Genomic DNA, 15077 nt, shown 5'->3' with positions numbered 1-15077 from the left:
AATATTCAAACACAGAGATGTAACTTGGTATCCTAAAACTATCTCAACGCTTAGACATTTAAAGTTGCTAGTTTATTAGTGTTTTTAAAGGATCAAAAGTGTTAATTTATTAGAGAGAAATGTATTTAATTCTATAATACATCATACTTAAATTATATGAACAGTCAATAAGAGTAGGAGTATGAGTGAGTAACCTTGAATTTAGCATTACAAGTATACAATATAGTTTTACTTTAATAAGACTAATTCTCAGAAATAATAAAAACAAACAAAACTCTCAGTAGCTGAACTAAAAGTTCAGGGTTTCAAAAATTGGCTATTTGGCTTAGAAATGGAATGTAATTGAACCGTCTGTTTCAAAGAAATGTAAAACTAATGTTGGGTGAGAAGAACCATGGCCTCTCCACTCACAACATGAGCTTAACTCTGAGTAACCAGCCACAGCAGACTATTGCTAGAGGACACTAAGAACATAAAGTGCCTCCCACACAATTGACACAGGTGTCCAGGAGCCACTGAAATTTGAATGTACAGCAAAAACACCAACAAAATCCCTCCAGCACTCCAGATTTCACACTAAGCAAAAGTATCAGCAGACCCACTGCTGGAAGAACTTGAAGCCTGTGGTTCAATGAAGGTAGGCATTGCAACAATAAAACCCAAACTGAGCTCAACTCTGGATAAGATTGAATCAATCTGCCCCAACCCTCCTCCTTGGATCTGCACATATGTGCACACACATACACACACTAAAGACACTAAAAGACTTGACAAATAAAAACACTACTTTTCATTAAGTTGTTAAACAGATATACTTGTAACAGCAGGATGATATGACATGTTTCTTTAATACAATAACATTTAATGTTTGAGCATATGTTATGCAGGCATACTTTTTTGGCTTTTGTTCCATGTGTACTCTTGTACATGTTATGGGCAACTCTGGAATTCAGGAAGTAATATGGCACCGATAGTTAGCGTGTGATTAAGATAATAGAGTATGGCAGTAATTCAAAAATTTTAATAGGCATCAAAATCACTTGAGGAGAATATTAGAAATGCAAATTGCAATGTACTATTTCAGAAATTTAGTTTGTGTAAGCTATATGCTGAGTCAGGGATATGTTTTTCTCTCTCTTAACTCCAGTGTATAGAATTGTGTTTTATGTTCACTTCATGGAATATTGTCATCACAGCCCTATGTTTGTTAAAAGATAATTTTAGCAAGTTTTATTCTTCATCCTTCTCCAACTTATTTTTCCTCTACCATAGACATACACTTTTATGAATTTGATATATGTCTTTCCAATCCATCTTGCATACCATCTCTATATTTATATCTAGGTAGGTAGTAAATAAACAGATTGATCTGTGGAAATATAAAGTTTTGTTTTTTATGTGTTTTTTAAATATGGTATTCTGCTTTATTTTGTCTTACTTCTTTACTGAATATAATTCTAAAACTTATGCATGATTTATTGTGTAATTTTAGTTTAAAGCGCATTACAATCCATTGTATATACATTTCATGCATTCATTCCACTATAGATGGACACCTAGGTTGTCTCCAACTCTCTGTTACCACAAATTAAACTAATGAACAAACTAAAACATAGCTCCTTGTGCACCTGGCAAAAGTCTATTTTATTTATTTTTTAATATATTTCCCAGTCATGGAATTGCTCAAACATAAGCATCCTCAATTTTACTGAATATTGCTATAGTGCCTCAAAACATCCACAGCAGTTTAAATTCCCACTGACTATATATGAGGGTTTATGGTTCCCCAGATTCCTACCAACATTTCAAATTATTTGATCCTCTACTTTTGCCCTCTAATAATTCTAAGGTGACATGTTAGTGACACTTTATTTCTAATCTCTCTAATTACTGTTGAGGTTGTGAAAACTTAATAAACAAAAACCTTAATTAGAGTCAGGTGACCAGAAGGGAGAGCTCTCACACCATGTGATGATTGCAGAGCCCAACAAAAAGAAGAAAGACTCCTCTTCTTTCCTGGCAAGGACTCAGCCAATAAAAAGCCATGGACGCCTTGTAAACTATAACTCCCCCAACTTCTTATTTCTCTCTATAAAGGTGTTCTCCCTCCTTGCTCTGCGAGGACTTGCACTGACTCTATATGGTTGCAGACTCCTAAATAGCAGTTCTCTGTTGATGCAGAATAAACCCATTTTTCCTGGAGAAAAATCTTGCAGTCTATTTGTTTTATGTCAATATTTCGGTGGCCTATAAGGGGACCAGAGAAGACCCTTAAAGGCTCCATGGCTGGTGAGCAAACAGGTGCAAAACCCCAAATTGGCGGCAGCGGAATGGTCAGTTGAGTCTCCCGGCTGCGTCTGGGAAGAGTCGATGTGAGGCTGCGGCGCGTGGGCTCCAGGGACAGCCGAGGTGGACGCAGCCGGTTGGGGCTCGGGTCCTAAGACCGGAGTGTCGACACCACCCAACCGGTGGGTGCCTCGGGGTGAAGTTAGGCTCAGGGAGGCTCTTCTGAGCGTCTGGGGTGCCACTACACACAGACCATGTTCGTGGTGTGTCTGACTTCCCAGCTGCTCAAGGCTGTTCCCTGGGCAGGCTGCAGTGCGCCCTGGCCTGTCTTTGGGGTGCTGGGCAGGCATGACTGCAGGCCTCGCTACAGCACACAACCAACAGGCCCAAGTGGGGTTGCCTCCTTCCCTGGCAGGTGGGTCCACATGTAGCTTGAGGAGATGCGGGTCCCCAGGAAGATGTCCATCAGCCCCCTGGAGGGCTGGCTGACTGTTCACTACCCCCTGCCCAGACTGGACGCTGGGACCCCAGGGACTGTGTCTCTAGCCCAACTCTATGAGTGTCCACCAGCCAGGTGGGGGAAGGGGTCGAGCAGAGTGGTAAGGAGGTCTGGGATGCACCCCAGATACAGTGCAAAAATGTGCTCAAGATCCACCGGCAGAAGTGGAATCATCACAAGTAACACAAGCTGGTCAAAAGGACCTGGTACCTGTGGCAAAAAGTCAGGGAAGGACACCTGAATCGGAAGCAGATGAAGTTGGAGAGACACCTGAGGTGCATCTGGCGGGAGGCGGGCCTGAAGGAAGCCCCCAGGTTGGCAGACACCCAAGATCTACCTGAAGGGCAAATGAGCCTCGTGTGTCTTTCCCCCAGCCCTGTTACTGCTGATGACCCATTGTAATAAATATTCAGAGAACTCAGCTTAAAAAAAAAAATAAAAAAATAAAAACAAAAATTGAAATCCAATAGCTCACTGCTTTTCTTGCCAACCTCGGAGTTTGAAGGTATGTCTTTCTACTGTATCTGAGCTCATGCCTTCTATGCATTTGAAGCTTTCCAGGATTTATTCAGGATCTATTTAAAGGTTTCTCTTTTTTTTTCTGGTTAAGGCTTTGTTCTGTATTGAAGTACTCATATGGCACGTTGGTCTGATCTAGAGATCAGACTGTTTTAACTGAAACTGGCCAGCCTCTGGCCCATTCCCTTTGGAAACAGGCTGTTTCTTCTAAAACTGGCTAGCCTTCAAACCTTTCTTTTAGGAAAAGGGGTTGTTACACAAAACTGTACCAGTTTCTCAGCATTAAGCCTATTCTTTTGGATTAGGGGCTGTCCTATGGAAATGGGTTGGAAAGCCTTTGGCCTGGCTCCTCTGAGACCAAGCTGTTTTCTTATAACTGGTAGGTATTATGTTTACAGGCTGTTTGAGGTACAAGCTGTTTGTATTGAGCTGTTTAAGCTGTGTGAAAATTATTCTTTTATTCTAAAGGAAACAAGATTCCAGTCATCTAAATATTTTGAGGATGCACCCCCTATAGGGCTTCCAGACAATTTTATGTTTAAAAACCATGGCCCTTCCTCATGTGCTTTCTAACTAAATGAACCTACCTGACCTAAGGCAATTTATAATACCAATGGCCATCATGGAGAACTTTCAAAATCCCCAAACTTAAGTTCCTTAAAAGCAAATTGGACTACAACAGCTCAAAAGTTTCCAAAACTGAGTGACTGCTTATTTCTATTGTTATTTTGAGGTTTTCCAATATTAGCAAAAGTCTATAATTCCCTTTCTGCAAAATACAAATTTAAAATTAACCGAGGCAGGCCTTCACTGGTGGTGCAGTTTTAAGAATCCCCCCACCAATGCAGGGGACATGGGTTCTAGCCATGGTACAGGAAGACCCCACATGTCATGCAACAACTAAGGCTGTGTGCCACAACTACTAAGCCTGTGTTCTACAGCCTTCAAGCCACAACTACTGAGCCCACATGCCACAACTACTAAAGCCTGCATGCCTAGAGCCTGTGCTCCGCAACAAGATAAGCCACCACAAAGAGAAGCCCACGCACCATGACGAAGAGTAGACTCCACTCGCTGCAACTAGAGAAAGCCCGTGTGCAGCAGAAAAGACCCAATGCAGCCAAAAATAATTAAATTTATAAAAAAATGAATAATCACTTATTAAAAAGAATAAAATAAAATAAAATTAACTGAAGCAAACATATAAATGAAGAAAGATAGAATGGCTCTGAAAACCTCAGGCTCTTATTCCATGGCTTTTTTTTGTCCAACGCTCTGACTCTGGTACCATCTTGACTTTCTTTTTCAGCATTTTGTGGCCTAACTCTACACCCAGCATCATCTTCCTCCTTCCCTTACTACTCTATACCCTTAGTTTCCCCGATACTAATTCTCTCACTAAATTTCTTTTCTCTGAAACTCTCCCCAATTCCTTTTCCTCTGACTTTATCAGAACGTCTTCCTTAAAAATTAAGCCTTCTGATGATTCAGACACTAAACCCTTAATTTCCTATATCCCTGGTCTAAAGCTGAACTGTGAACCATAGTCAAAGATCTTCCCAAAGTAATCAAAATCCTCACAGATTTGCTGAGGAATTTAATATAGTCATTCAAACTTATCAACCTGGTTTCTCTGACTTAATATCAGCTAGTTTATATGCTTTGTATTATATACATAATACAAAGGTCAGGGGAAGAATTGTATGAAAACCACTAATTGGAAAAATTTTGAAAGCTCTCTAGAATTACAATCGGGAAACAAGCCCACTATCTTATTATATGACCAGGCTAGAGCAATTGCTAGTTGACTTCATCAAGTAATTTCTGGGGCTTTTCCAAAGCCTGCTGATTGGAACAAAATTTGGACTTGCACACAAAAATCTGATGAACCTGTTTATGAATATTACAATCAAATTCACATTGTTTTTTTTAAAAAAATTCTGGTCATCCTTCAGACGCTGATTCCACCCAGGTGGTTTTTAGCTCTATGTTTATTAAAGGGCTGAATTAGGACCTTTCCTTTCTAGTAAAAAGACCTGGGATAGAATGGGAAACTATGTCCACTCCTGATTTAGTTAATCTGACAAACCAGCTCTCTTGCACCCTAGATGAATTACCTATAAAGAAGACCACCAAAATGATTAATCTTCAACTCCAGCAAATGAAGACTCATAAACAAAACCCAAAACCTCCCAGTTTCAGCTATTATTGCAAACAGCCAGGATATTGGGACCAAGATTGTTACAAATTTAAGTGCTTTAGGCACCTTCAGCCCTCTAACCAGCCTTTCCAATGTTCTCCCAATTTTCAGTGGTGTGGCTTCAAGGAACTACAGGAACACTTCCAAATCCTCCCTGTTAATTGGCTTGGAAAAACGTTACTCCAGATTGGGGATTAATCACTTCCAGTCCTAACTGACACCAGAGCCATACTCTTGGTGCTACAATCCCCTACTAGAATATAGCCCCTGTCTGTGAGTACTAAAATAGTTTAAATAGTGGGAATCTCTGGTGAACCTCAAAAAGTTTCTGAACCCATTCCTTTTTGTTTAGGCCTTCTGAGAGATACACACATTTTTCCCTTAGTTCCCCCACCCCTATCCATTTCTTAGGCCAAGACTTCTTAAAGTATTATGCCAGGATTTCTTTCTCCTGAAAGAGGGAAATAATGCTAGAACTTGACAATAGTCATCAAAATAACCAACTTGGTGAATTAAATAACTCTTTGACATCTTTTATTTGCTCCATCTCTGATGGTACTAAAGCTGATTCTGGAAACACTGAATATTTGTCCCTATTGAATAAGCTACCACTGTCCTAATGGGCAAAATCTTCAACTGATATGGGGAAAATTCACAGTGCACCTCTCATCAATATTCAAAAAGACCCCTCAAATCCTCTTCCCAGAATTAATCAATACCCTATAAGTATTCACAGTCATAAAGCTTATAATAGAAGATTACAAGTCTCAAGGTCTCATTATCCCTTATACTGGTCCCTTTAACACTCCCATTTTACTGGTGAGAAAACCTAAGTGCTGATGGTAGAGGTTTGTCCAGGACCTCCAGACAATAAACCACATTGTTATCCTTGACATCCTGTTGCTCCTAACATACATTACTAACATCCATTCTCAGCAAAATTAAATTTATTACTGTAATTAATTTATGCAGAACATTCTTTAGTATTCCAGAAAAATGAAGCTAGACAATGCCTTTTTGCCTTCACTCAGGAAAACAAACAAACAAGCAAACAAAAAACAATTCACCTGGATAGTAATGCTTCAGAGTTTTACTGAGAAACCTTATTTTTCCCCAATACTGAATGCTGATATAATAAAATAAAGTTCGTTAGATTTTCTACATTGTTACAATATGTAGATTATTTGCTCTTTTGATTCTTTGCTCACCTTCTTAAGCTTCCCCAAAGGAGACATCCACAGGACACCATCTACTTGCTAAATAAAGCATTTAGCCTTAGAGGGACATAAGGTCGCCAAAGAAAAATTGAAGCTTGCTTAAACCCAGTTTTGATACCTAGGTATCTAATATCAGAACAAGGGCTACATTTAGATCCAGATAGACTTCATGGTATCCCAAGGGTCTCAAAACCCAAAATTAAGAACTAACTGCAAAGTTTCCTTAAGCTAGTTGTTTTTTTGCCAAAGTTGGATTCCAAATTTTCTCTTATGGTCAAACTTCTATATATTTTATTCAACAGTAACAACCCCCACTCAATTGTATGGGTAGAACTGGATTACATAGTCTTCAAGGCCTTAAAGGAGAGTTTTATAAACCCACATGCTCTTGGGCATTCCAATGATCAGATTTCCTTTTTCCCTTTTGTATGTGAAAAGAAAGAGAATGCCCTTTGAGCTACTTACCCCCAAACACGGGGACCTGTAGGATATTATAGCCATCAACTGGACCCTGTAGCATGGGGAAAACCCCTTACCTTAGAGCCATAAAGGCCACTGAGATCATTGTTTTGGGATCCCCTTTAACCATTTTTGTATCTCATATAGTAGAATTTCTCCTGAATTTTCATCACACTCAACATATCTCAGTCAGCAGCCTCACCTCCTATGAAGTCCTTTTGTTAACTGTTCCTCACATAACTCTTTTATGTTGTAATAACCTTAATCCTGTTATTCTTCTCCCCTCTGTTGCCAATGGAGATTCTCACAACTGCTTCATGTTGATGGATGACCTCTTGGATTCTTGTAATGATCTACAGGAAATTTGTTTGGGTAACATTGACTTCTTTTGGTTCACTGATGATTCTTATTTTAAAGGTGACAAAGGCAAATATTGTGCTGGGTGTGCTATTGTAGCCCCTTTGATATTGTTCAGGCAGCATCTTTACCTATGGCTACTTCAGACCAACAGGCTGAATTATAGGCTTTTACTCAGTCTTGTACTATAGCCAAAAACAAAACGGCAAATATTTATACTGATAGTAGATATGTTTTTGGAGTAGCTCAATATGTGGGTGTGCTGTGAATGCAAAATGACCTCCTTATTCACAGTGGAAATAAAATTTGAAATGCCCCCTATGTTCGGGAATATTTGAATGTAACATTTTAACCTGCTGCTTTGTTATTATTAAGATCCCAGGTCATGCTAAACTTGACTCTCTGGAAGCTAAAGAAAATCATCTTGCTGACATTTATGCAAGGAATGCTAACATTTAAGGGACCAAAAGCAGCCAAATCTCTGTCTTAGTTCAAAGGGATATTTCCCCAAATGATAACAGAAAACTCGGTAGAAAACCCCAACAATTGGCCTCACGAAAGTAAAAACAAGATTCAAAATTCAACAATTGTTGGTTTAATAAAAAGAGGAAGCTCTGGATCAAATAAGAGCCCAGTCTTGCTGGAGACTCTGAAATCCCCGCTTCTCACCACTGTACATGTAATAAACGATTGGTCTACTAACAAAATAATAACCTTAAAGAATATTGGAGAAACATTAACAAGGCCACAAAAATTGCCTACTTTACTTGTCCCACTTATCCAAGATTTAAACCAGGAAGGCCGGTTTGTACTGCTCCTGGACATTTTAAACCGTCTAATGGACAATTCAAGGTGTGGCAACTAGATTTCATACAACTTCCTTCATCTCATGGTTATAAATAAGTTTTAGTCATTTGTTTGTATGTTTTCACACTGGACCGAAGCCTTCCCATACAGATAAGCTACTGCCTTTTTTTGTGGCTTAAGTTCTCTTGGGAAAGATTGTCACTACCTGAGAAACTCCTCTCAAACTTTATAGTGATCAAATAACCCATTTTACTGTCCAGGTACTTTGATAAGTCTTTTCCCTTTACCCAGTTTTACAACATTTCACTGCACTTACCACCTTCAATCCTCTGGTTTAGTGAAATGCGCTAGTGGCATATTAAGACTCTAGTGGCAAAATTTTTATCCTCCAAATACATTAGCTGAAAATATTTCTATTGGTTTACTAAATCTTAGATTCACCCCTTCTGAAACTCATAAACTCTCACCCTTTTAGATAGTCACAGGAAGCCCAATGCACTTGGCTCCTGCTGATTTTGCCACACAACTGATTAAAGGAGAGATACTCCAATATTTTGAAGCCTTAATTTCTTTTATTAAAAATAACCATGTTTTGTTAGAGCAATCTTTTAACAGTCCATTTTTGGGAGATAAAGAACTTAAACATCTCATCTTGCATCCAGGAGATCTTGTCTGTTGGAAAAGAAAAAAACACCAGAAGAACTCTTCAACCTCTCTGGAAAGGCCCCTCTCAGGTATTGCTAACCTACCCTTGTGCCACCAAACTTCAAGGAATAGACTCTTGGATTCACATGACACAACTTCACATCATCTGGTGACCTGAAAGTAAAGATTTCCCAGAACTGAAGCAGATGATATCTCATGAGATAGCTTTCTTAAAATATCTGCATCAGGCATGTTGGAAGTTTGTAGCCAAACTTTGATGGTGGCATAACCCTTCAGATTATCTGTAATTTTGATAATGTATAGGCTTTAAATGAAAAGTGCCTGAGAGTTCTCCCTCCTATTCTTCCTTGTTACCCAAATGTGACCTTAATAAGTTTCCATTCTGCATACTTTCCCTCTAATTTGAGACACTACACACAGGAAAGTTGCTTTCTGACATTGAGGAACAAAAAAGAAAAAGCCACTGGAACTACAAAGCTGACTCTTGATCAGTGACGATTTCAGAGAAATCTTGATGAAAAGGAGGAATGTAAATAAATAAATAAGTAAATAAATAAATAAATAGAAATCTCAATTTAAATAGAGTCAGGAGACCAGAAAGGGAAGCTTTCACACACTGTGACAATAGCAAAGCCCAAGAGAAAGAAGAAAGATTTAATCTCTTTCTTGGAAAGAGCTCAGCCAAGTAAAAACCAGGAACTCTTTGTTTACTATAGCCCTCCCAACTTCATTTTTCCCTCCATAAAAGTGTTCTCATTCTCTTCTGTGTGGGGACTTTCATGTGGCTGGCCATGGTTGCAGACTCCCAAATTGTAAATTCTGCTAATCCTGAATAAACCCATCTTTTCCAGAGAAATATCTAGAAGTCTATTTGTTTTAGGTCAACAAGGTTTAGCATCCTTTTGTATAACAGTTGGTCTTTTGCTTTTTGCCTTTTCTCTTTATTCACTCAATATTTATTGAGTTAATATTTTGTGCCAGACACTGCACTAGGCATCCAGTGATCAAACAGTGAATGGCTTTTTCATATCATTTGCTTATTTTTATGTTATTTTGTTTTTCTATTGGATTTCTTGTCTTTTTATTGCTGATTTGTAGGAGTTTTTGCTTAATCTAGATATTAAATTTTTATTGGTCATAACATTATAAATTACTTTTCCTAGTTTCTTAACTATTATCTTTTATTTGATTTTCTTTTTGAATATACATGGAATCTTTATTTTAAATAATACCTCAGATGGTTCCAATGGATAGGTGATCCATGGATAAAAGCTGGAGAACTGTTGGGTCTGGACTTGTTCTCATGTATCTGTACTTCAGAAAGCATGGATATGAAAGTAATATATTTAGATGTTACTAACAAAATTTTGCTATTTAAAGAAAGCAGAATCTCTGGAATACCTAATACAGAGGATCCGGCACTATGAAATACTGTTATATTCAACAAACTTCTCTTATATATTGAAGCAAGGACAGGTTACAACACAGCATGATGAATACTGTATTGTTTTCTAACCTCTAATGGAATCACATTGCCTTTATAATCTGAGGACATGTTACTCTTTTAAATCAAATTGTCTCATTATAGTTGTGTCATTAGCTTTACATATTTTTTACAATAAGTGAGTCTTCTGAAAAATGCTATAGCCTAATATCAGAAGCAGACAGAGTATAACTCTCTCAAAGGTTTATCAAGGCACCAGAAATCTTCACATTATTTTGTGTTTTATTGAATTACCACTATTTTTTCAGGCATAGTTTTATGTGAAGACTAAGATACAAATGATTTTCTTTTGATACTTAATTCTGTTATAAAAGACCAATTTATTTTTTCCTTAGAAGAATTTTTTTACAAAGGAAATATAATAGCTAAGTGGAAACTAAATATGATAATTAGATGGCAAGATTTCTTTAACTTACTTTTTTTTCTTATAGTCATTATCTGACATTAAAGTGTAAAGTCACCACTTCTTTCCATGAGAATAGGTCCCCATAATCAATCTCTTCGCCATGGTGAATTTTTAAGCAATATATTTAAACAATACTTTATTTGTGGAAAAAAATCCACTTGAACTTAGTAGCAAAAGCAGTTGAATTCTATCAAAAATCTTGTTTGTATCTATTTAATGCTAAGTGATAAGTTTAACTGATGTGTTTACTCCTCTCCAGTTATTTTGGTAATGTTTATGCAAAGCCAATATTTACTTTTTAAAGTTGTTTAAGCCCTAGCTAAATCTCCTTCAAGGTAAAAAATGATGTCTTCACTACTAGATGTTTTAGATTAATCTCTATTTCTATCAGTCTATCATTAGCCTGACTGTTTCTTAGGGCAAGCATGCAACAACATGGGATCATAGTACCAGCAACATGGGATCCCCCAGAAAGTCAGTAGCTTATAAAATAAATGGAACCAGTTTTCGTATGACAGAGGTCTTTGTCCTGAAATGCTGTTGAGATATTTATGCATGTGTAGTTAAACAAAGGAATACTTAATTTTTTATAATGTATTAGTTTTTTTTTTCCATGTAACAATGTACCCCAATGCTCTGTGGCTTGAAACAACTATTTTAATTCACTTTTGTTCAGGTGAGCAATTTGAGCAGCTCTCAGTTGGGTGGTTCCCTATGGGCTCACCCTTGTCTTGTGTCCTGCTCTTGGATTTCCCAGGACTAGCTGGTCTAGGAAACCCTGAGTAGAGAGTGTCTCTATTCTATGTGGTCCCTCATCCTCCAGCAACTTAATCCCCAGGCTTATTCACATGGCAATTGGGCAAGGTTCCAATGAACAAATGAAAGCATAATAAACTTACAGCTTAAGCTCCTAACTGGAAAATAGTCCCTTAAACTGCATTCTATTGGCCAAAGCAAGTTACACTGCAGAGTCAGATTCAAAAGAAGGAAGAATAGCTTCTATCTCTTAATGGGAGAAACTACAAAATAAGATTGCAGGAGGTATGAATACAGATGGGAATGAAGGATTGTGGACATGTTGCCCTTTATCACAGGAGCTAACAATTTTCGTTACTTTACTAGTGCAATAAACTTTACAATTTTTTGGTTGACAAAATATTTCATTCATTAAAAGACAGATAAACCAACTAGCAAAACAAGTATATGTATTTTTAAATTATAGGTATAGCTGGCTATCATTGTTAATAAAATCTAAATATGCCATTTGTTAGTATAGTAGATATTTCATATTTAAGTCTTTCTAGATACACAATATTAAAATAATAATATTAAATAGAGATCAGTTTTGAAGATTGATTTTATTACTGCTATTACTTGGTTCATAGTAATCATATAAAATCAACAAAAGCTTCAAATGCAAGGGACTATTCTAAGATAGAAGAGTAATTAAAACAGATTTTTAAGCAGGAATGTCTAAGACAAGCATTTTGGTGATTATTATATGATGACAAACAGGATACTTCATTAACCATCTTTTATTTCCCAAAGAAGCGGTTTTCTTGTTTTGTTCTTTTATAATTCCAATCTTTTGTCTGAATAACTGTAGATCTGACATTTTAGTCTATAAAAATCAACAGCAGACATACCCCTCTCTATTAAAAGATTTATTTCCAGAAACTTGGAACTATACTAAAAAATTGAAGTTTAGTGAGAAAAAGACCCATGTCTCTGGCATACATTGTTTGTCAGAAAACCAATGACATTTTACTTCGATGTTGAAAAGTAAGCAGGCTAACCTTGTTTCTAACCTGGAAACAAAAGCAAAGTCATATCATACACTCCTGGGGGTACCCTGAATGAGTTAAGCAGGTAGGGTCCATGGTGAATTACTATAAACATCACAAAGAAATCTTTTGCGGCTTAAACTTGAGCTGGTTCATTTTGTCCCTCAATTTACAGCAAGCAGAGAGCCACTACTTTTTCTTCTATTAATATTTTATAGATAACCAGACATTTGCAGAATAAGCACTTCAAAACACTGGTAGACAAAACTGTTCAGAGTCAAGGATTTGTGACTTATGATTTACTTGAAGATAAAATAAGTTATCAAAGTCACTGAGATAATTTGCTTTTCTAAATACAAGTTTGAACATCAGAGGAAAAAATTCCTCTACATTCAGCAAGAGACCATATATACAATGAGAATGTTTTCAGTCAGAGAAAATTGGAATCAAACATGGGCATTCCAAGCTGTTTATATGTTCTTCATTGTTTACCATGCATATTTTAAAACTAAGCATTATTTCAAAAATATACTTGAAGCAGAATATTTCTGGATTTAAATTTAATGTGTTACTTTTTCTTGCACCTATGATTGGTTATTTCAGTTTATGAGGGCATGGTATTGGTGGTAAACTATTGTGAGAATTATTGAAATTCTTATGAAAACGTTTCTATTTTGCAGAGAGATTGCAGAAATGAAGCAAGTATGACTGGATCAGTGTAAATAAATATCCACTACTAAAAACCAACTTAAAGCTCATATCCTTATGACAGATTTTGGGTGGAGTCAGCTGGTTTTAATCTATATAGCATAGCTCTCACTTGAAAGGCTATTTAAAAAAAAAATTAGCCATGGATGTACTCATGTGAAGACTCTATCTGGATCACTAAAAACCTACCATTTGGTGTTATCTGGGATTATGCATTTCAATATGCTTTGAAAATTAGAAAAATATTTTTGTAAATGCAGAATAGTATCATAATAGATTGAATGTGAAAATATATATTTATTTGGTGAAGCCACAAACTGTCATTTATAAAGCTTCATTTTATGTATTGTTTTCCTCTAAGGTAGAATGGTGTACTAGGATATGTACAAATGGAAGTTCATAATCTTTTAAAACCCAAGCCTGCTCCCTGTTATTGAAAAGTGGTAATAACAGGACAGGATCATAAAGGAGATCAATGTTTAAGTAATCAGGTATTTTGAGTCAATAATAGAAGAACAAACCTAAAAGTAAATATTAATCCATATGTTAATTTTTGCTCCCTGCCTAAAGGATATTCAAGATACTGGCACAAAAACAGACACATAGATCTCTGTAACAGAAGAGAGAGCCCAGGAATAAACCCACACACCTATGATAAATTAATTTATGATAAAGGACACAAGAGTATACAATGGAGAAAAGACAATCTTTTCAATATGTGATGCTGGGAAAACTGGGCAGCCACATGTAAAACAATGATATTAGAACATGTCCTCACACCATATACAAATATAAACTCAAAATTGATTAAAGACCTACGTGTAAGATCTAAAACCATAAAACTCCTAGAAGAGAACATGGATGGAACACTACATAAGTTACAGCAATATATGTTTAGATTTGTCTCCTAAAGCAAAAGAAATAAAGCAAAAATAAACAAATGGGACTTAGTTAATATTTGCAAATAATATGACAGACAAAGGGTAAATATACAAAATATATAAACAGCTCTTACAATACAATATCAAAAAACAATCAAAAAATGGTCAGAACACCTGAATAAACATTTTTCCAAAGAAAGCATACAGATGGCTAACAGGCACGTGAAAGAAGCTCAACATTGCTAATTGTTAGAGAAATGCAAGTCAAAACAACAATGAGGTAGAACCACATACCTATCAGAATGGCTATCATCAAAAAGTCTACAAATAACATATTTTGGAGAGGATATAGAGAAAAGGAAACCCTAGTCCACTGTTGGTGGGAGTGTAAATTGGTGCAGCTACTGTGGAAAACAGTATGTAGATTCCTCATAAAATTAAAAATAGAACTACCTTATGGTCAAGTAATTCCCTTCCAGGGTATATATCCAGAAAAAATGAAAACACTAATTCAAAAAGAGAATGATTAATTTTGTAAGAAACCAGCAAACTGTCTTTCAAAGTGCCTATATATTTTTCATTTCCACCAGCAATGAATGGTATTTCCTGTTGCTGCATATCCTGGCCAAAATTTGGTATTATCAGTGTTTTGCGTTTTGCCACTCCAATAGGTATGTGGTACTATCTTATTGTTTTTCTAATTTGCCATTCCTTGATGACATATGATGTTGAGCACTTTTTATATATTTATTTTCCATCTCTATATCTTTGTTGGTGAGATGTT

General features: G+C 36.6%; 1 pseudogene; it reads left to right on the top strand.

Moving 5' to 3' along the window:
• Positions 1–2540: 2540 nt before the first annotated feature.
• Positions 2541–3137, top strand: LOC132418535 (small ribosomal subunit protein mS38 pseudogene; annotated as a pseudogene).
• Positions 3138–15077: the final 11940 nt, after the last annotated feature.

This window comes from Delphinus delphis, chromosome X (genome assembly GCF_949987515.2).
Source record: "Delphinus delphis chromosome X, mDelDel1.2, whole genome shotgun sequence".
Taxonomy (NCBI): domain Eukaryota; kingdom Metazoa; phylum Chordata; class Mammalia; order Artiodactyla; family Delphinidae; genus Delphinus; species Delphinus delphis.
Note: the sequence above shows the minus strand (reverse complement) of the source record. Positions and strands in the feature narration are given on the sequence as shown.